This window comes from Zea mays, chromosome 2, assembly GCF_902167145.1.
Source record: "Zea mays cultivar B73 chromosome 2, Zm-B73-REFERENCE-NAM-5.0, whole genome shotgun sequence".
Taxonomy (NCBI): Eukaryota; Viridiplantae; Streptophyta; class Magnoliopsida; order Poales; family Poaceae; genus Zea; species Zea mays.
In genome coordinates this window covers 158,974,552-158,998,163 of record NC_050097.1, presented here as the reverse complement: position 1 = coordinate 158,998,163, position 23,612 = coordinate 158,974,552, and the positions used below count along the sequence as shown (strand labels likewise).

Sequence of the window (23,612 nt, the reverse complement as noted above, 5' to 3'; positions counted from 1 at the left end):
TCAAGGGATATTGCAATGTGGTGCTAAACTACTAATGTATATGCTAAATGAACAGAGTGTATTTTTTTAGTATGGTGATGTGACGTGATCTTAACATGGAATTTTATTCCTTTAGAATGAAGTCACATCGTCTGAATAACACTTTGTAAATAATGGGCCAAATTTTGCTATGTAAATATCACCTTAGCCTCCCAATTTACTAAGAGTACCTTTCTACCATAGTGAAGATATGTTGTCTGCTCACAGAATCTCCTTCACCCACATATCTGCTCACATAATCACCATTGCTTTCAATTCACGCGCTTGACGTCTAACCTCAACAAGCAAGCAAATGACATGCAACAGGGTTACACATGCCACCCTCAAGGGCTTGACCGTGGTGAAGATCTTCATTGGGCTGACCCTGGGTCTAATCGCGGGAGCCACATGCAAGATGCACCACTAGAACAAAGAATAGATACTTCCTACGACATGCTTGACAAGTGCCAGATCAGCGTCATCCGAGTAGTAGTCCCCACATGCCAAATTTGAAGGTTTTTCCTCAGTTATATGGTGTTCGTTTCTATATAATCATTGTGCACTAACATTTTATTAAGTATTCTGTATGCTGTTGCAACACACATACATCTAACTATATATATATAAAGTCTACATGATGCAATTGACATAACATTATTAAAATTGTATATCGAAGTCTGTATGGTGCTGATTGTTGCAATGTAGTGGTGAAATAGGTAGATTAAAATAACAAAGTTTATGTATAGTAGGATCACAAGTGGATTATGGAACCTTTTCTTATAAAAGTATAACACACATTTGCACATAGATTATCGTGGTTTTATATGTTCCCATTGCAACGCACGGGCACCTCCTAGTACTATGTATTATGTTTGGCAGCAAATGGAAAATGTATTACATACATTTTGGTATAGAAGTTGACATGGTTATGCACAACTGTTTCTGCTTCAGTTGAACAACAAATTGTCGTTGCCCTCTCGTAGAGCTGGACAATGTTATGGTCGATGAGATGTATATTTATATATTCTAAGACCCTATTTGGGAGGGTTTCACTTCAAGAAATCCAGGATCATTCTAGCTTGTTTTATCCAAATAGGTCGAGCTTCACGAGCTCTAGCTTAAAAAAAATAAAACTAGAGACTAATTTTATTAATTTTTTGAAGCTCTTTAAAGGGTGCTTCAAAAACATTGTTTCCATATCTCATGAAGTTGCAATTTCAAAAAACATTCTTTTTATAGATCGTCAAAGGGCGCACCGGACCACATACTGAGAAAGCAGTTTCATGTGCCTCGTCTGAGATGGGGCATTGAATTGGTCCGCTGGTGCACCAGACCGTCTACCCAGAGAGCATGTTATTTGGGGTTGTTCGCTCTGACCGGCCCGGTATACTCCACTGGCACACCAGACCCTTTGGACAGTAACAACTAGTTGTCAGAACCATCCATTGGCTAACGTTACTGGAAGGCCCGATGGCGCATCGGACTGATCTAGTGTGCTCGCAGAATGTGTAGAACAGTAATGGCTAGTTTTTTTTTGTGGGTGGCTATTTATACCCGCACCACCAACCTTATTTAGTGTCTTGCCTTCCTAACCACTTGGTATTCATTGCTAGAGATTGCAAGGCACATTTGCATAGTGAGGTGATTAGCAAAACCATAATCTAGCGATTAGAACCTAATTAGTGCAAGAGAGAGCCACCTAGAGCGCACACCACTTACATCAGGCTTGTCATGATCAAGTGGAAGTCTAAAGCTTGTTACTCTTGGTGATCGGCATCACCTAGATGGTTTGGTGGTGATTGGAAAAATTGGAGGAGCCATCTAAGCCCTTTCTTCTACGTTCCGTATTTCATTTGAGCAATTTACTTTTGAGCACTTACATTCTTAGTGTATGCCATGATTGCTTAGGGTTGTTCTAGAGTTGTTAGCTTCATTTGATCTAGCTAGTTTGTTGGTGAAATTAGGCTTGTGATTAGGTTTAATCTTTTGCAAGAATTTTAGAAAAACCCAATTCATCCCCTCTTAGACATTGTGATCCTTTCGCCGCTGTTGCGTCCTATCATCGCCTAGATCTAATTGATGTCCCCCTAGAGCCACGTCCTTGGATTCTAGGTGGGTCACCCACATGTACCTGCTATAACATCAATAATAGAAGGAAGAGGTGGTTGGTGCTCGATGTTACTGGGCTGATATGGCCACATAAGTCTACATTGAAGTTCTATGATTTCATGTGTAGGACTCTTTGGTTTGTATACATATTGTGTGACAACTTTCTTGAAACATTCTCAAGTTTTTATCATAGGCTCTACATATGATATCATGACATGTGGACAAGTTTTATGATTTTCTGACTTTGTTTTTGTTTTATACAATTTTAAAACAAATGGATGGAAAGTTCACGGTCATGTTTCATGAGCATGGTGCTCAAAAATTCGAGTCTATTCCTAAAATAAGCCGTAACTTGTGTTAAATAACATGAATATCATTTTTGCATTCACCGTTTTCTATTTTTCGAGTGACTTGCACTTCAAATCTGAATTATCGAAGGAAATTCAATTAAAAGAACAAAATCTAATAGTTATATCAAACACTTTTATAATTGTGCCAAAATGGAACATATAGGTCTACATATACTGTAGGAACACACCACAAAAAGTTTGATGGAATAAAAGAAAAGAATAAAAACACTTTGCCGAGTGTCAAAGGAAGACACTCGGCAAAACATGTCTGTCGAGTGACACTTGGCAAAGAATATTTTAAAAAATTAAAATAGTCTTTGCCGAGTGCTTGTTAGTGGGCACTCGACAAAGAATTCTTTGCCATGTGTCAAATCTAAGACACTCGGCAAAGAATTCTTTGTCAATTGTCAAATCCAGGACACTCGGCAAAGTATATTTTTTAATTGAAAAAAAAATCTTTGCCGAGTGCCCAATCATGGGCACTCGACAAAGCAGTTTCCCATAACTGGTATGGGATTCTTCTCTCTCTCGCTTGCTTGCTCGCTCACTCTTTCCTCACTCCCTCACTCACCGCGCCGCCGCCGCCCGCACGCCGGTGCCCCCACGCCACCCCATGCCGCCGCCGCCCCCATGCACACTGACGCCCCCATGCCACCGCCCGCATGCCACCGACGCCCTATCATAACCCAACCAAGTTATCGAGCCCACGTACACCAATCCTTGCCCTCAAGGCCTTGGATGGATATGTAAGTGAATCAGATAACTTACTCGGGGTGCCGAGTTTTGATGAACTCGTTCATTTCCAAGGACCATTCACCATAGTTGCAAGTATTACAATAACCCAACAAGAACATAAACTTTAAATACAGGAGTTGAGCAGAAGACTTTACAATAAGATAATATATATCAGCAGACTTTTAAAGTATACAAACCAAGTAGTAGGTATTATTATTACATGCCTCGGGTAGATTCAAGTGCTAACTTATTACAACACCTGGGAAGAAGCCATCTTCCCACAGTACACACATAATAAACATAAACAAAAGTAAAAGCCTCCAGTGTGAGTTTAGCAAAACTCAAAGATGTTAATAGTCTCTCCTGCAGCAACAATGGGAATAAAACCCTGAGTACATAATTACTCAACAAGACTTACCCGACTAAAAAAAGACTCTCAAGGGGATGCTGGTTTCTTGGGAATCAAGGTAAATCTTATCAAATTTCAAGGACTCATTTTTACAGAAAAGCTTACTAGTAGTGGATCCTTATGCCAAACTTTTACTTCACAAGTTAAGTACTTTTCCTGAATCTAGATTTGCCTGATCTAGAGCATTCACTTGTCCTACACTAGCTTTGTTTTAGCAGCTTTAGTTTCTCTTGTTAGCTACGATGAGGGTCGAAGATTCAATCTTCATATCCGAGAAGTTCGGCGATCCGAATCGATTAATTCACAGCTGGGGATCTCCAACCACACGACATATGTGGCACTTAACCCTTGCATATGTCAACTTGCCACCAGGTTTCTCAAGACCAGAACGGGTTCACACGACCTGAGAGCATAGTACCCCACCATCCAACCATTTGCCAGGTGGGCACACGTTACTCCCGCCATCTCTCCACTCCTAGTGTGTGCGAGCTATTATGGTATTGGTCCAGCCGAGGCTAAGCTTACCCATGATGAGGCATGTGGCCAGTTAAAGGGTCCTAGATCAGCAGACCAACAATCATGCGGTCCTTAAATGACACAGACGGACGACCTTTCCTGCTCAACGTCTGGTCTCACATTAAACTATTTCTAAAAACCTGGTACCTGTCAGAGGTACCCTACTGAAATGATGAAGTCATCAAGGCCTTTGATACTTTCATCACTTCAGTCCCTTTTTCTTTGTAAAAACATGATTCATAGATCAAAACATTTTGTTCCGAGTCTATAAGCATACTAAGCACATCTAGGTTTTCAAATCAGATATCAAGGATGATAATCAATAGTTCAAAGAAGTTATGCAACAAAGGTTTAGCCATTCAACTCCTACTACCTAATGCAGCATATAAGTGATAAAAGTTTTAAAACAACAAGGAGGTGGCAAATGCACCGGGCTTGCCTTGATGAGGAGGAGAGTCAGGCTCTTCTACTAGGATGTTGCAGTTAGCAGCAAACCCCACTGGGGCACCTTCCAGAGGACCTTCAGAGACAACTTCAGTTGGAGAAGTTTCAGATGTAGGAACATGCTCCTCTTCCACTTCCACTTCAAATTCTTCTTCTAGGTGCTCTACAAGTCAATTTCAAGTATATGAATGATCATGTAATGATATGTTATGCAAACTTTCATTAAGCATATGTGGAAAGCTTAAATACTTTTAACTAAGCATATAGTGATTATATACATAGTTCTAGGTTGTATAGTCCTTGTCCAAAGAGATCAAATTTATCTTCCTTTATACAATTAGAGAACTATCTATGTTCTAGTTGGTAAATTCACTGTTTAACACTAGGTATGGCTCAAGTTTCATCTAACCCTAATTTAGTATCAAAATTTAGGGTCTTAAATACTTATACTTAGCTAGTTTCTGGTCCTCTAGGTAAATCAACTCCAAATAGGCTCAAATTTTTATCAGGAGCTATTCTAAGGGTATATAATCTTTCCACAAATTTGTATGATTTTTGGATTTATGGTTTTATTCTAAAATTCTAAAAGGCTTGGTTTGAGCATCTTTAAATGCTAAAATAATCCCAGGCTTGGGATAAAAATCTTGAAACTATTTTTACTAATTACTCTGTGATTTTAGGAGTCTAGCAAAATTAGTCTCATGATTTTATCAAATTTTCTATAAATTTCCTAAGCTGATACTAAAAAGAAAAAGAGAAATGATGAATAGTATTGGAAAGAATCTGGCCCAAGTCAGCCCGCGATAGAAGAAACGCACGCGCGCCCATGCCCGCATTACAGATTTGCATGAAGGCCCTAGGTATTCGAATAATCAGTAAAGAACCCCAGGTACTATTCATGTGTCTCACCGACATTTGCGCAAAGACCCTTGGACTTTTGTTTCTTCATGGCTCTAGGTCCTCGACGGAGCCGCATCGAATACACGGCCGGACTTGCAGTTCCCCGGCGACGGCGACCCCTCCTTGAGGCAACGAGCACTCAGACACCAAGCGCGAGCCTACCTGAGCATATGCCCTCATTTAATTGGACTGGTCCGACCCTAATTGACGCTTGTTCATGGCTACGACGGCGCTAGAGCTCCGATGAGCGTGTTCTAAACAACCAAACGCGGTAGCGTTTACATTGGAGCTAGGGCGAGTTTCACTGACTCACCATAGATTGGGTACACACGTGAATTTGGACGAAGCGGGTGTGGGAAAGTGGGTCGACGTGAGTGCGCTCTCAGACGTGTCCTGCGGCGACGAGGTAATGTTCTCGATGCCTTATCGCAGTAGTATTCAATCGGTTGGGACGACGAGCTATGTTAACCTTCAAGGATTCTAAAACATGGCACAGAGGGGAATGAACAGACCTGGGAACGGTTGATCACGGCCGGGTGCCAGACGACGGCGTAAATGACCAATTTGGAGGAAAACCAGAATTTGTGAGCTCTGGTGGATAATTGGAAGTGAGGAAGGGTGCGCTGAGCGCATAACAAGAGGGCGGAGCAGGGAGGGCCTTCAATTTGTAGTAACTACATGAGTGCTTCGTGAATTTGGGATGAGATGATCTCACGGCCGGAAGGGAGGTGAGTCACCGGAGTGCAACTGCCGTGGCGCTCGGTCAGGTAAGACCCCTAGCTGTAAACGGGCTGTCCACAACGACATATTGCGACGTGGTAATGTCCCCAAGCACGTGGCATCCTCGCGGCGAGTGGCGGACACCGACGATGACATCCCGGCCGGGCGTGAAGCAAGTGGGTATGGTGGCCAACTCACAATCTTATCCGCAGTCACGATCTTTTCACTTGCCCGGTAATATCCGCGTCGATCCCTGCATGAATCTTTACGACGAGCTTGAATCACCGCGCTCGATCACCGGCGGCGAGGTACACTGCACCAAGGATCTTCTTCAGTGCACTGTACCATGGCGATGGTCATTCAGTGCGCCAGACAGAGCGATTTGAGGAGTTCCTTTCTCAAATTTTTATGTGCCAACTTGTGTATCTGACTACATCAAAGTTGTTGTCCATCATGACAGCTTAAATTTTGTTCTAATGTTCTTGCTCATACCTCCACTCGATCAAGCACAATTCTGTTCTAAAGTTGATCTAATGCCACTATCAGTATAACTTTCAAACAAACACACGACTGACAGCCCAACTTCCAGGACATTTTGCTCCAATTTCTATACAACTCTAGGGCTCAATCACTTAATCAAACTTGGACTACTTTAATAGCTCTACAAACTTGTTGTAGTGACACATGGCAAAATCTCCATAGATCAAGATATATAGGGATATAAAGTCAGCACAATATCACTGTTTTTCAGAGTTAAGCATTTGGGTGCCTTTGGGACCTTTTTGCAATTTACTCCAATTTGTTCCATAAAACTTGGAAATCTCCAAATATAAAAGTTGCCTAGTTTTTTTACTCTACCACCTTGATATATGCACTTTGGTCCAAAAGTGCATAGAAATAGGAGTCACCTCATAAGGCACTAATTAGGGTTTCGAGGGTCCTTATTAGGGTTTGAGTGTTCTAGGGTTTATGTGCCACTCAAACACTCTAAGTTTAGTCTCTTTTGAACATGTCCACTAACCTTTGAGTTCATACTCAAATTGCTATCTCACACACCCACATGCTTCTAGTCCTTGGGTAAGTACCCTATCCTAGGGTTAAGGATCAATTCAAGTCATCACATCACAACTTGTTTTGAAATTTTTACCTAGTGGATGCACTCTAGGTGTATCATACATAATGAAATGCCAGTGCAAATGATGTCATGCCCAAGTTTTAGTTCTGGTAACACCAAGGGTGTTACATCCTTTCCCCCTAAAAAAATCTTGTCCCGAGACTAAAGCTCGAGGCTAAGTAGTGGTAAAGGAAACACATCATAATCTCATTTCCTTATTTCTGTTACAAGGCAAGCGTATGGGTGCCCCGAGTGGTTTGTACTAGAGATAGATTACAACAATCTTAAGACTTACAGGATTCTAAAAACTTAGGAAACTGACTATTTAGAATCTCTCCGAATTCCCATGTAGCTTCATCTTTAGAATGCTTATTCCACTGCACCTTGTAGAATTTGATTGTTTTTCTGCGGGTAATCCTTTCTTGTTGATCTACAATCTTGACAGGGTGCTCGGAATAAGTTAAAACTGGTTCCAGATTAACATCAAAAACTTCTACCACTTTGTCAGGCACTTGAAGGCATTTCTTTAGTTGGGATACGTGAAATACATTATGTATGGCCGAAAGATGTTCAAGCAGCTTCACTTTGTAAGCCACGGATCCACACTATGCTAGTATTTCAAAAGGACCAACATATCGTGGTGCCAACTTTCTCTTGATGCCAAAACGAGTTATTCTCTTTATAGGTGAAACTTTCAGATACACAAAATCGCCAACATGGAAATACAAGGGTCGTCTTCTCTTATCTGCATAACGTTTGTGACGATGTTGTGCTATCTTCAAACGCTATTGGATAAGTTTCACTTTCTCTTCCGGCTCCTTTACTAAATCTGGCCCAAAGAAAAACCGCTCACCGGGTCCTGACCAGTTCAGTGGAGTTCTGCACCACTGACCATAAAGAGCCTCAAAAGGTGCCATCTTGATACTCTCTTAGTAACTATTGTCATAGGAGAATTCAGCCAATGGCAAGCACTCATCCCATTTTCCAGAATAGGCTTATACTCATGCCCTTAACTTATCTTCCAAGATTTGATTCACCCTTTCGGTTTGCCCACTGGTTTGGGGATGATAGGCTGAACTATGAATTAGCTTAGTATCAAGAGATTCGTGGAAGTCTTCCCAAAATCTAGAAACGAATTGAGGTCCTCGATCAGACACTATGGTCTTTGGCACACCATGCAGACTCATAATTCGAGCAATATATAGTTAATCATAAGTCTTCGTTGGATACAAAGTCTTTACCGGTAAGAAGTGTGCGCTTTAGTAAAACGGTCCACAATTACCCAGATAGAGTCATAACCCTTGGATGTCTTGGGTAAACCTACGATAAAATCCATACTGATATCCTCCCATTTCCCTTCTGAAATAGGCAACGATTGCAATGGTCCAGCAGACTTCAGATGTACAACCTTTACTCATTGACATACATCACATTTAGCAACATAACGAGCAATCTCTATTTTCATCTTTGTCCACTAGAATCGAGATTTCAAGTCTTGATACATCTTATTACTCCTAGGATGAATAGAATATCGAGAGGTATGAGATTCATCATGTATCTGTTGCCTCAATGTCGGGACCTTTGGGACTACTAGCCGATTCTTAAACCAAAGAATACCTTGGTTATCAAGTTGGAAACACGTAGTGGGATCCATTGCCATACACGCTTTAATATGGGCTATTCCGGCATAAGTCTTCCACAATTTGAGTAACTAAGGTTGATTCCAACTACATATTGACTAGTAGTGTGGGTTGAAACATACTCAAATTCAACAGTTCCATTTCTTGATAGATTGTGGTTTCGAACGAACTAGCCGACAGATAACACAAGTGTTCCTTGCGACTGAGCGCATCCACGACCATATTTGCCTTTCCCGGATGATAATGTACTTCTAGATCATAATCCTTGATTAGTTCAAGCCACCTCCACTGTCTCATATTTAATTCAGCTTGAGTGAAGATGTACTTGAGACTTTTGTGATCTGTATAGATATGGCAAATATTGCCCAGAAGGTAATGCCGTTAGATCTTCAAAGCATGAACCACTGTGGCAAGCTCTAAATCATGAGTAGGATAGTGTTCTTCATGTCTTTTCAACTGCCGTGAAGCATATGCTATTACACGACCTTCTTGCATTAATACACATCCGATGCCCGTACCTGAAGCATCACAATAGACGTCAAAGGACTTCTCAATGTCAGGTTGGTCCAACACGGGCGCCGTGGTTAGCAATTTCTTTAGCTTCTCAAAAGCTTCATTACATTCGGGTGTCCAATTAAACTTCACATTGTTCTTCAATAGTTCGGTAATAGGCTTGGAGATTTTTGAAAAATTAGGAATGAACCGACGATAATATCTAGCCATACCAAGAAAACTTCGAACAAGATGAACCGTGGTAGGCGGCTTCCATTCTAAAATATCCTTCACTTTACCCGGATCCAGGGCTACCCCTTCAGCTGACAAGATATGACCAAGAAATGGAACTTAATCTAACCAAAACTCACACTTGCTGAATTTAGCATATAACTTGTGTTCCCGAAGTCGAGACAGCACAACCCAAAGATGAGTGGCATGTTCTTCCTTACTCTTGGAATAAATCAGAATGTCATCGATAAAAACCACCACGAACTTATCCAACTCGGGCATAAACATCGAGTTCATTAAATATGCGAAATGGGCAGGAGCATTAGTAAGTCCAAATGACATAACCAAATACTCATACAACCCATATCTTGTCGTGAAAGCCGTCTTTGGAATTTCCTCCGGTCGAACCCGAATTTGATGATAACCTGAGCGGAGATCAATCTTTGAAAATACATTTGCCCCAACAAGCTGGTCAAACAAAAGATCTATTCGCGGCAACGAATACTTGTTCTTGATAGTTACTTCATTTAGGGGTCTATAGTCGACACACATCCTTAAGGTTTGATCTTTCTTTTTCACAAAAATTGCAAGGCAGCCCCATGGTGAGGAACTAGGTCGGATAAAACCCTTTTCTAGCAAATCTTGCAATTGAGTCTTCAACTCTGCCAGTTCATTTGGGGGCATTCTGTATGATCTCCGAGAAACTGGACTTGTGCCAGGCTTTAGTTCAATAGAGAATTCCACATCCCGTTCTGGCGGCAAACCGGGCAACTCTTCTGGAAATACATCCGGAAACTCTCGCACCACCGGAATATTGGCTAACTCTTTAATTATAGCATTATAGGCTCTTTCTGGAACTCCTTGTAGAGAGGGTAACTAAATTATTAATTGGCCCTCTCCTAGCATGGTATTTAATGTAATGGTCCGTTTTCTCGCATCAATAGTAGCTTCTTGTTGGACTAACCAATTCATACCTAAGATCGCATCTATGTCTTGGCCTTTTAGTACGATCATATTGGTAGGGTAATCATGCCCAGCCAATTCTATAGGCACCTGGAAAGCTATTTCCTTCATAAACAATCGACCCCTGGGCGATTGTATTGCCACACCCCATCTTGCTTATTGAATAGAAATGTTATGATGCATGGCAAAATCTTTATTGAGAAATGTATGGGATGCACCAGTGTCAAAAAGTACTTTGGCAGGATGATGGGCAACAAGGAACGTACCCATTAGCACAGGATGCCCTTCTTCAACTTGAGTATAGAACACTCGCCCATATTTCCTATTGTCCTTCCCTTTTGCACTGTTAACAGGAGTATTCTTGTTCTGATTTTGAGAGATGTTGCCTGTTGGTCTCTGGAAGTTGGAGTTGTTTTGTCGAGGATAGGGACAATCTTTAATGAAATGTCCCGCTTTTCCACAGTTGTAGCAAGGATATTTAGTGCTAGTGGGAGCAGGCAAGTGTGGAACTTGGGTATTTGCAGGTGGAAGCTGGTTTGGCTAGTTGGTGGGACGAATATAAGTGGGGTTTTTGAAAGGATAGGTAGTTGAATAGTAAGGAACATTTGTAGAACCAGTAGTCCTCATTACCACCTTCTGGCATTTCGCCGACGATTGAGAAACCCTGACCTAGAACCTTTCCATGCCTGCTTCACATTTTGATGTACTCGTGCCTTTTCTTCCACAACTATAGCCACACTTATTGCCCGATTGAAGGTAAGATCATATCAAGTGGCCATCTTCTTTTGCAATTTTGAGTTGAGACCTCTCATAAAGCAATCCCTTTTCTTGATATCCGTGTTCACATGCTCTATAGCATACACAGAAAGGTGGTTAAATTTCCCAATATACTGCATCACAGTATCTGCCCCTTGCCTAAGTCTTAGAAACTCCTCAAGCTTCATTTGCAAAACCCCATCAGGAACATGATGAACACGAAAAGCTTCTTTAAATTCAACCCAAGTAACATGGTGATCTGGAAGTTGTATGGCGACAAAATTGGACCACCAAGTGCTGGCAGCTCCGCGAAGTTGTTGTGCAGCAAATAGAGACTTTTGTACCTCAGTGCACTGAATAAGGCCAAACTTCTGCTCAATCACTTGCAGACACTCAATTGCATCAAGAGGCTCTTCTCCTTTAGCAAACACTGGCGTCCTAGTCTCCATAAATTCCATGTATGTTGTATTCCTTTGCTGATTCTGGGGAATATGAGGCCCGCCCTGATTGTTTTGATGATGAGCAATCTCATGCAAAACCCTAGCATTATCAGCGGTGGCATTCACTAGGGTAGCAATGACATCTGCCAGTGAGGTGGAACTGGTGGTGGTGGAGGGTTGATATCAGCTTCTACCACCACGCGATGTGCCAGCCCCATCCGACCCACGAGTACGCATAAGCATCTAGAGTAAAACAAACTCATGAATAAACATCCATAACCATGAAATATATTACATGAGACAGGTACATGGAGTATTATCCATTACAATACCAAAATTGACATAGATTATTATCCTATGCCTACAATAGAGGTCACGACACCATACACATGCCACATTAATCTTCTGTATCACTAGCTATCTTAGAAACATCACTACCTCCTGGGGACTCACCACCTGGTACAAGCATAGGAGCTGCTTCTAGGTCTAGGTCTGCGTCGAGTTCACCCCCATCTGCTAGCACCACACCACCCTCTGCTTCTGCGGCTCCTGGCGCATCATTGGGGGTGCAGCTGGTAGTAAAGCTGGTGAACTTCTTCATGCAGCTCATTAGAGTAATCCTCCAGATCATTGTAAGCTAGGACCAAATCCTAGAAATGGCCCCCTTAGATGATTCTCACGGCCAAAAGCTGCCTCCCTGGATCGCATTGTCACGACCAGTTGTTTCTTCTGCTCAGCTAACTCCTTCTGAAGCTGCTTCTTTTTCGCCAGCAGATCCAGAATATGAGTTGCATCAAGGCACCGCTCATTGAAGGACACATTTAGATTCTGCTGTAACTGCTCCACCTACAATGGAGGTACATGACTGCTATTGCCGGTCTCCACTATACAGGAGGCCATCTGATGCTTGGGCACGCCTCGTGGTCCAACCCGCATATGGGGTGTCTGCTTAGGAGGAGCCATTCTGAATTTTTAAGGAATAAAGATAAAAGAAAAGATCCAAGGATTAGTAGGATTAGTAAGAATAATTTTAAACCCACATATATTCTAGTAAATGTTGGTGTTTTGGGTCCGACCGCGCACCCAGGGTTGCCCCTCATGGTGCTTTTTGGAGTAGGACGGTGTTACTGACTGTAGCTCGATGGTTCGTGCCAGATGCATGAGAGACAGTAGACATTCTTGTACAGGTTTGGGCCGCTTTGAGATGCGTAATACCCTACGTCCTGGTGTGGGTCTTTTTTGTGTGGTGGGTTACAAGGGAGTTCTCTAGTACGAGAGATGCTAGAGAGCTGAGTAGATGGCTAAGGAGTGAGATCATTTTGAGGGGATGCCCCCTAGGCCTTATATACTCGACCGTGGGGGGTTACACGTGGATATGATAACAACATGAGCCTAAGTAATAGTGAACCGACCGAGCCTATCTTCCTGTAATTTTGCCGACTTATCGCCATTCAGTTCCGACGCCTGAGGATGTCACATGGGAAAGTTGGGTCACTGCCGTGGATGTCGCTCAAATCTGTTGGGCCGTCTGGCTCGAGTTGATCCGATCTTGCGCTGATCCACTTCGCTGGACGTTCCTCCCTAGGCCCATGAAGGGATGACCTTGCGAAATATTGGGCCCAAAGCCTTTCGCGAGGTCTTCTAGCCTTCTAGTGGACCCGGGGGATATCTGTCCCCCACAAGCCCCCAATCTTTGAGTTGATTTTGAAATAATCGGCCCAAAGATTCTCGGTCCAGCTTGCAGTTTTTGATTTTGATAAGGAATTCCTTAAAAAATGGGCCTATCGAGTTGTTGCTTCTGAACTCTGAATAACTTGGTAAAAAACGATCTTCTGTTATCCTCTCCTGTCATTATTCATTGGTCTTCGCTTTATTCTTCAGAAATTGGTGTTCTGTCTCGGGTTTATGCCTTGGAGATCAGCATTCTGCTTTTTGGGGTTTAGGATTCATTAGGTGCACCAAAGGTGCACCCAATGGGTGTAGCCCCCGAGCTTCGAGTGGATTACTGAAAATAATCTGCTCGAAGGTCTTCATCTCAAGCTTTTTTAGAAATCATTTTCGTCTTCATCTCATGCTTTAGAAGTCAGCATTGTCTTGTCTTCATCTCATGCTAAGCATTAGTTCATGCTTTAGAGATCAACGTTCTGTCTTTTTGAAGCTAATGATCCATTGGGTGCACCGGTGGTGCACCCAATGGGTGTAGCCCCCGAGCTTTAAGTGGATTTTTGAAAGTAATCTACTCAAAGGTCTTCATCCCATGCTTTTTAGAAATCATCCTTTTATCTTCATTGAATGCCTTAGAATTCAGCATTATATCATCAGCTTTATGCTTTAGAGATCAGCATACGGTTTTGCCTTTGAGATTAACAACGCGATCTGCCCATGTCTTGTTAGGTTTGAAATTTATTTGATCTGCGACAGATTGGACATCCGGTAGATGGCTCTTGGCTAGTCTTCATTTCGCTTTGTGCTTCAATGCTCCTGTTGATTAGACTTGTACTTCATTGGCTATTTTTGGCTTTCCTCTGATCTCCATCGATATCTTCCTTCTGTCTTGATACATTCATTGCGTATACTGTATGGATGTGACTGCTTGGGAAAATCTATTGAAAATTCCTGAACGTCCCCCTAATGGGTGTAGGCAAGGGATGGCTTGGTGCGCCGAGTGTTTAGCAAACTACCCCTGAGTAGTAACTTGACGTGACCACGGGTGTAATCATATTGTCCAAGCAGTTGACTTGAGTCCCAATGGGTGTCGTGTTACGTGAAACGGCGTCAGCCGCCTGACTTGTTTCTAGACGATTTGAATTGCTTATTGAATATTTGCGACTGTTCAGTGACCGTGGTAGGAGGTGAGCGGTTGCCTTCTTCCTCTATAAATAGAGCGCTTGCTTCACTGGCGTCTTCACACATCTCTCTGTCGCTTGTTGCTTACTCTCCTCTTTTCTCTTCTCTTCTACTCCACCATGGGCAAGAGCAAGAAAGGCGGAAGTTCGTCACACCATTCCGACGACAAGTGGAAGCACGAGCCGACCCCTCCCTCAGAGGACTTCAGTGATTCCGAGTACTCGGAGGAGGAGTTTTCCTCCGAGTCTGAGGGGTCGCCAGACTACACCTCTCCCCCGGCATCGTCCGATGACTCGGACGATTCCCAGGGGATCGCTGTCGAGGTGTGGACATACATCCGGGCCGTCGAGCGCTTCGGGCTTGAGGGCTCAGATGAGTCGGAGGTCTCCTCAGACGAGGAGAACTCCTCTGACTCATCCAAGGAGGGGAGCGGCAGTGACGGCGACGACGAGGGCGACGACAACGACGGAGGCGACGACGATGGTGACGACGACGGCGACGGCGGCAAGGGCGACGGCAAGGGCGGCAGCGGCAGCGGCAGCCGCAAGGCCAGTGGCTAAGCGCCACTAGCTTAGATGTTAGTATAGATAAATAGTAGTAGAAGTAGTATTAGTAGAATAATGTAGTAGTAGTTAGTAGTATAACGTAGTGAAATGTAATGTAGTAATGTAATGTATCGAAAAGTGGGAAGAAGACCGGCTCATAATGAGTCGGTCTTTAAGTTTGTGGAAGGACTTCCCCTTTTATATAATGAAGAAGGCTTCGGCTTGTTTCGTGCACATCTCTTGCCTTTCCATCGTTCTTTTATATTCGATCGACAATTTGTGTTTGTGCTCAGCGCAGCCGTTGTTCTCCGAGATAACGCTCGAGTAAATACTTGTAATTGTTGTGTCGTATTTTAATTCCGCCTGCATTTACGTAGAGAAAGAATGGCTAAGTTACTGCCGGTGTCTTCAGAGGTAACAGCCGAATGGTTCTTGGCGACGTCGGCATTTTAGATTGTAGCAGCCGAGCCCTGCTGAGCCGCGTCGGCATTTTAGAAATAACGACCGAGTGATGACTGGCGACGTCAGCGTTTTAGAAGTAACAACCGAGTCGTTTCGAGCCACGTCAGCGTTTTGGAAATAACGGCCGAGTGATAACTGGCGACGTCAGTGTTTTAGAAGTAACAGCCGAGTCGTATCAGGCCACGTCGGCGTTTTAGAAATAATGACCGAGTGATGACTAAGCACTTTTTAGAAACAGTGTCCGACCCGGGAAAACCCCCTTTGTATCATGTCGTCGCACACCTCTGCATTCTAAGCCCTAGCCTCACTTTTTGCCTCCGAACCTCCTCTGCTTTCCTTTGATTTTGCTTCCGCTCAGTCCGCCGACGAGATTGTGATGGCGCCCAAGCGGAAGAGTCAGAATTCTGCCGCTGCGGTTATTCCTCCCATCGATCCCAACAGCCAATTGCCTTTCGCAGGTAATCATATGTCAGTTGTTTCCGAGTCGGACCTTCTCCATCTTGTCTCTGTCGGAGTTCTTCCTCCGAAGGAGCTTTGCTCTTGGCGAATTTGTCGTGGGGTCACTATCCCGATGGAGGATACCCACGAGTCCGTTGTTTACATCCCTTTTCTTATCCATGGCCTTGCTCTTCCCATTTCTCCCTTCTTTTGCGGTCTCCTTGACTTTTACCATCTGAATCTAACTCACCTGAATCCCAACTCTATTCTGCAAATTTCTGTCTTTGTTCATTTGTGCGAAGCCTACCTTGGAATTCTTCCTCACTTCGGTTTGTGGAAGTACTTGTATCATTGTCGGCCTGAGATGGCTGGGGGGCAGCACCAGCTCGTGGGTGGTGCGAGTCTGGAGATGCGTCGTGGAAGGAAAACGGAATACCTTGACATCCCACTTAAGGATAGCATTAAAGGATGGCGTTTAGAGTGGTTCATTGTAGAAAACCATGGCAAATCCCTCCCCCCTTAGTCAAGGAGACAGCCGAATGTTCGTGCTTCAAGTTGGATTGAGTTCCCCACAGACTTGGAGATAACAGAAGCCAAGGTTCTGCTTGCTGAAATTTGCTTGTTGAAGGAGAGAGGTCTGACTGCTGAAGCTGTGGTTGCAGACTTTGTTTTTAAGAATATTCAGCCACTGAAGGACAAAGCATACCTGACTTATTTGTATAGTGGTGTCACTGACTCAACCCGGGTTACCAACAAAAGGATTCCTGTTGTGGACTTGGTGAGCCGACTGGAAATGATCCTTAGAGGCAAAGTATAAAATATTGGTGCTCCTGTTGCATATTCTGCTTGGAATCTGCCACCTTCCAAGCCCTTTTTCGATTTTGTGTCTAATCCTCCTGCTAGTGACTGTGGTTTGGGTCATAGAGTGCGACCCTCTCTCGAAGAAGTTGAGGTTCTAGTTGCTTCACTTAGTGATCTTCCCAATGATGAGAGGCAAGTTCACTTTGAGATGCCTATGAGTCCGGGTGATGCAGAGATAAGTGCTATGTTGGACATGTTAGCCGAGGATTCTTCTGACTCGGTCCCTGTTGAAACAATAGCTGCTGCAGCTATCCCAGAGCCTAAAAACCGTGAATACTGGCCCGAAACGCCTCCGCTAGGCCGGTCATCCAACTGCACCTGCCGAGGGGAAGAAAAAGAAAAAGAGACGGCTTCGGCGAGTGTCGTGTTTGGACCAGGATGCTGGCCCTTCTGCTCTTGCTGCTGAAGAAGTATCGGTGGAACTCTTTACTGGAGCTGATCCCAATGGGTGTGGCCTTGCTGATGGTGAACCCAATGGGTGTGACCCTGCCAGAGTTGATCCCAATGGGTGTGACCCTACCAGAGTTGATCCCAATGGGTGTGACCCTGCCAGAACTGAACCCAATGAGTGTGACCCTGCCAGAGTTGATCCCAATGGGCGTGACCCTGTGCCGTTTGTTGTCCGTATTATTGACGAGGACGAAGAAGAAGAAGTCCCACTAATTCGGAAGAACAATCAATGTTACAGAGTGAGTGGGGGGAGTAGCGATATTCCTTCTCCAGCTCTGTCTGCTCTTGTTGGTCTGCAAGAATTATCTATAGCAAATTTTGATCAAGCTCTCGAGGATGTTGTTCCTGAAGATCTGTTGTCCGAGCCAACCGATGGTGATATGATGGACGTCTGCTCTGACATTCCAGATGTGGGTTTAGAGGTATCCCGGGCAGCGTCTCGTGCCTCGTCGACCTTTGTAGCATCCCAAAATTTCAAATCTTGGAATTTTCTCAAACTCGCCCTAAATTCAAAATGAATTTCAAATTTCATTTCAAAATGTTTGTTTGCAAGTTGATATCAACAAATAAAATATAGTGGTCTATATTCTCTCCAAAATCCTTAAAATATCCTACAAATGTTTCTCCAGTGATCCCCCTCAAATTCTTCCAGAAATACTGTCCAGATATTTCCCAAGTGATCCCTTCAAGTTCTTTCCAGAAAAACTGTCCAAATATTCCACCGATATATCTCCAAGTATTTTCCTCTTGAGAAATACCTTCAGAATCATTTTTCAAGTCCCTATAAATATTTTCTTCATAACTTTCCTCATGCTCATACGTATACGTATGCCTCCAGTGTCATACGGTGAGCTCTATAAGCTAATCTCACTTATACAAGACAAATACATGCTAATCTCCCACTAATCATCTCATCCTCCTACTAATCCTCTCATCCCTCCCCCTAATCCCCCCACCATGGCTATAAATAGAGGGGCAAGGGCCTCCTCTCATCCCACCCGAAGCCATTTCATGGCAACTCTCTTCCCCCCACACACACCCACTCCATGTTCCACACAAGCACACACTAGCACAAGGATCGTTCGGTCGTTCTTCGATCGTTCGTCCCCCTTTTCTTAGTTTGTTCGTTCGTTCGTCCGATCATCCATCCGATCGTTCATGGTTCGTTCATCCGTTCATCCGATCGTTCGATCGTTTGTCCGTTCGTTCGTCCAAATAATCTTTTTCCTGCCGTTATGCTGCAGAAATTCCAATCGTTCGTTCGTTCGATCATTCGATCGTTCATCGTTCGTTCATAGTTCCTATTCATCGTTCATCGTTCGTTCATAATCCCTATTCATCGTTCTTCCAGATAATCTTTGTCCTGCCGTTATGCTGCCGAAAATCCGATCGTTCGTTCGTCCGATCATTCGATCGTTCGTCCATTCGTTCGTCCAAATAATCTTTTCCTTGCCGTTATGCTGCCGAAATTCTGATCGTTCGTTCGTTCAATCATTCGATCGTTCATCGTTCGTTCATAGTTCCTATTCATCGTTCATCGTTCATTCATAGTTCCTATTCATCGTTCATCGTTCGTTCATAGTCCCTATTCATCGTTCTTCCAGATAATCTTTGTCCTGCCGTTATGCTGCCGAAATTCCGATCGTTCGTTCGTCCGATCATTCGATCGTTCGTCCGTTCGTTCATAGTTCCTATTCATCGTTCGTTCATACGAACTATTCACCATCACTATTCACCATTACTATTCATCGTTACTATTCGTCGTTCCTATTCATCATTGTTACTATTCATCGATGATATCTATAATAACTTTTTCGTCGTCCCTATTCACTGTTACTATTCATCATTACTATTCATCGAATTTCAACTACTCATCCGTCATGCTGTCCAGTCCACCTAAGACAAGCCAGACCCATATTCCAGTCATAAAAACTCTGGTGACTGTGATTTTCCTTCCAGTGGGAACTTCCCATCTGGTCACCCATCCCAGGTTTCTCCAAGTTGAGCATGCTTAACTTTGAGATTCCTTTGAACCAGGCTTCCAAACTCCGATTCCAATAATTCTTGTTTCTAAATTCTTATCAAACTATTCCCTATCCAACCATGTCATCCCTTAAGCATGGTTTATATTCCAGAAAACTCCTAAAATACTCTTATCCCATATTTTGCCTATAATCTCCCTGTTCAGACTAAGTCAGTCGATTCATTCGTCACTATTCTCACCAACAGTGAACTTCACTGTGCTACACCACATACACTCAGCTATAAATGCACCTAGCTACCCTCTCCCTCTCCACACACACTCAACACCCTGAGCCAAGGCAAACACCCCACCCACTTAGTTACTCCGCTCTGCCGGCTACACGCATAGTGTCGCTTCGCCTCCAGTCCACCCTCCTGGTAAGCACCTCCGCTCCACCACCAGTAATATCACAACACCACATGACACAGATTCTACTCAAGACTCTACCCATCCATATATCGCTATTCTGACCACTATACTAAATATTTGTTGGTATACTTGCTAGTTTGTATGTTTGCTTGTTCATGTTGTATAGTTATCAGAGCGTTCGTGCCGTCTCGTGGAGGCCAGACCTGCAAGTCTACGCCAGGCAGTGGAGCTAGAAGCCAGTTCCGCGAGCTCCCCTTCCCCCTTTGCCGAATAAGCACGACAAGCTCACTGGATCCCTTTGATGCATAAATTACCTATGTTTTTTCAACCACAACCCTCAGCCTATTATTTTATGCATGATATGATTTTGAGACAAGTTATTATAACCACCCAAGCCGCTTGCCGCAATCAATCCTTAATATATTTGTTACAAATGATTTGAGAAAAGGTGTGAGTTTTTCAAAAGAAAATGCTGTTCAAAATGTGTATGATGAAGGGTTTTCACCCTTCTCACCTTTGAGTAGGGATGATCAGGGACTCCCTGGTTTAGGGGAGGGCCTAAGATGAAGGCTCAGCTGGTTTAGGCATGAGCAGAAGGATTGTCCCCTCATATAAGGACCGGTTTGTCATCTTTCACTACCTGTACTCATGATAAGTACAACCACTCGAGACTGTGTGAGGAGTCACAAAATCTGAACTCGTATGGTCCAACCCCAGGGTTATGAAGGCCGGGGAGCACCGAGAGGATAAGGAGGGGGGATGTTTTGTCCGGTTTGGACATGTTGGTGGCCTGACTCCTTCCGGTATAACCGTTAAGGTTAGGACGTGCGGGGAAAGAAAGAGATTTGGATTCGGATCTCATTGATCATGAGATCACAGAGCCGGACTAGTGGGTAAAGTGTACCCCTCTGCGCAGAGTTCAAACCTATTCGAATAGTCTGTGTCCACAGGAATGGACGAGTCTGGTGTGGTATGGCAATTAGTGTTTTGTTTTTTAAAAAAAAAGAGGTGCGTTTAAGAAAAGTGGTTTTTAAAAGGTCCGGCGGTGGAGCCGTGAGCTATGGTGGATGGGAAGTCCAATAGCTGTTTTTGAAAATGAAAACCAGTGGGAAACTGCTGAGATACCTGGATGGTTTAGTCCAGGGGATTTTGTTCTAATATTGAAAAACTTCCTGCTCCTTTGGGAGAGGATGCGCTTTGCAAAATACAAAATGTTTTACAAAACAACCCTGCATAAAATATTGTTGTTTCTGCAAAATATCCTGAGCTCCACATATTCCATGCATTATATCTGATTTTCCCATTCCGTGGGTGAAGATGGGCTGCTGAGTACGTTTGTACTCACCCTTGCTTATTTGTTGTTTTTCAGAAAAGGAGATCGGGTAAGAGTTACGACTGTTCCTAACCTTGCCTGTGGCTGTTGGACCGCTGATTTGCTTCGCTGCGTATATCGGGCTGCTTCAGCCCCACTCTCATGATATGTCCCGAGTTGTGGACCAACTCTTAAAGTTGTTCGCCACCTTTATAGGTTTGTCTCGTTTAAGAAGATTTGGTATCATCTGATGTATAAATGTGTTTACTAGCCTCCTGGGACTAGTAATTGTATCACATTTGAGTCCTAGAGGATTGGGGACGCTTCAGGTGGTATCAGAGCTGTTAGGTTGGTCGCAGGACGTAACCCTTAGCCTGATCCAAAAGTTTTTGATTCAAAAGTATTTTCTAAAAAAATTCTTGCTCTCATCCCTTCATTTCAAAAATGCTTTCTCCCTTTCCTTCTCTCAGAAGTCAGATGGAGGTTCGTTGCCAAACCAGCTTTTGCCAGAATGAAGATGGTTTCCCCAAGTTGCTGAGAGCATGCACAGTTCGCCTCGGAATCAGGAGCCAGCCAGAGTATGATGGTCATGAATTCGTCGAGCATGGCACAGAGAAGTGTGTCGTGACTGTATACATTGGATCCAGTCTGCACCATGTGGAATGGAGTGTCACTGCTGCTGGGCACAGATTCAGAGACACCTGCCAAGTCGTCGCCTACAAGGCATTGAGGACCCTGTGTCAGATCTATGAAGAAGAAGTGGCCGACACCCCGCTCAGATTCTTTCCGCCCTTTTAGAGAGACCGTCCAGTTTGGATGGCCAGGATGCGTGCATTGGAAGGGAAACAACTGCTTGAGGACGACCCCACAGTCATGTACCTCACTGCATACCTGCTCACCCTGGATGCGCAGTATGATTTCTTGGCTCGGCGCCACCATCAGATGATTGCCCGAGCAGAAGATGCAGATAAGCTCAACCGTAAGCTCCATGTGGATCTCACCACAGCTTAAGCCCGTGCAACTGCATTGGAAAGTCGTGAAGTCATTGTTGTTGAAGCCTTGAAGCAAGCCAAGGATGAGCACGTCCAGAAGTTGATGGAGGCCTACTTGGTAACCCATAACCAACATAGAGCCCTGCGAATCCAAGAACCCGCTTCATCCAACCCAGTCCAACCCATGAGAGCTAAAGATCCCCAAATTCTTGAAGGTCACCCGGTCTCTACCAGAGGAGAGAATAAGGCTTGGGAACTACCTGAAGGAGCCATAGTCTTGGAAGGAATTCCAGTCTTCCCTCAGGCTATGGATAAGCAAGAGCACCTCGAGTCCTCCCAAGATCCCCCACCAGAGTTGTTTGAGCCCCTCACCATGAAGAAGATTCCAGCACTGTCCCGTGAGATCAAAGAAGAAGCTGCAAGCACCCCACCAGCACCGCCGCCCTCTAAGGAGCTACAAGAGCCAGTCCCGATTGAAGAAGAGTTCGACCCCTTCTTGCCATCTCAGTCGCCGCCAGAAGAAGTCATCAACATCAGCTCCCTGTTGACCCATCCAGGAGATGTCTCAGATTGAAGTTGTGTGCAAGCCTTGCCAGAAGAGAATTGCCTGGTCTGAAGTTAGTATGCCCAGTCCTCTGCATGCATTCGGTAGTGAAGTTTTTCTTCACTTTGGCTAGAGCCCTGCATGTATGAGAGGTAATCGTGTAGTCCTGTGCTTTGAAAAACTCTATTTGTGTGGCCCCCTAGGGCATTTCAAAATGAATTTCGCTTGATGTTTTCTCCCCTTTCGTGTGCATATGTGATGCCTTAACGTTAGTGCTTATAAGTCGCATTTAGCATAGTTCTCAGTTCAGGAGCCGGGCAATAGTAGTTATGCTTAGCCCCCGAATCTGAGTAGTCTGTGCTTTGGAAAAACTCTATTCTTCCCCTATTCAAAATATTTGATTTGTTTGTGCTTATCATTACTGAACTTATGTGTTTTCTTTATTTTTAAAAAAGGTTTTCTCTAAAAACATAGATCACAAATTAGAGCTAATCCTCATCTTATGCTTCCATTCTCCCCTTAACCCATCTCAAGAGAAAAGCACCTTACCCAAGAAGATACCAGGAAGCTTACCCTTGAAGCCAGGAACAAGCTACAGAAGAAACCAATTCAGCCGCTCAGTCAAAAGGACCGACCGTGAGAATCAAAGCACTGCCCCTGAGTTAAAGTAAACAGGAAAAGAGGACAGAAGGAGTTATTACCATACAGAGAGGCAAAGATTCTTGGAACCAGAGACCACAAACATCAGGGTCATTGACCCCACCACTCATCCGTGCCCCCCCGCACGCATGCCGCCCCCTTTGCAGTGCACTACCGCTGCCCACGCCCCCTTTGCAGCGCACCCACTGCCGCCATCATCGCCCGGCACTAGGCCCCCTTCCCCTCCGTCGCACCTGTTGCCACGTAGCACCTACTCCATCACCACTACTCCG

The 23,612-nt window shown here is 44.0% G+C and overlaps 1 pseudogene; it reads left to right on the top strand.

Annotated features, from left to right (window-relative positions):
• The first annotated feature begins 331 nt into the window (after nucleotides 1-331).
• Nucleotides 332-531, top strand: LOC118476252 (cytochrome c oxidase subunit 5C-like; annotated as a pseudogene).
• The last annotated feature ends 23,081 nt before the right edge of the window (nucleotides 532-23,612 follow it).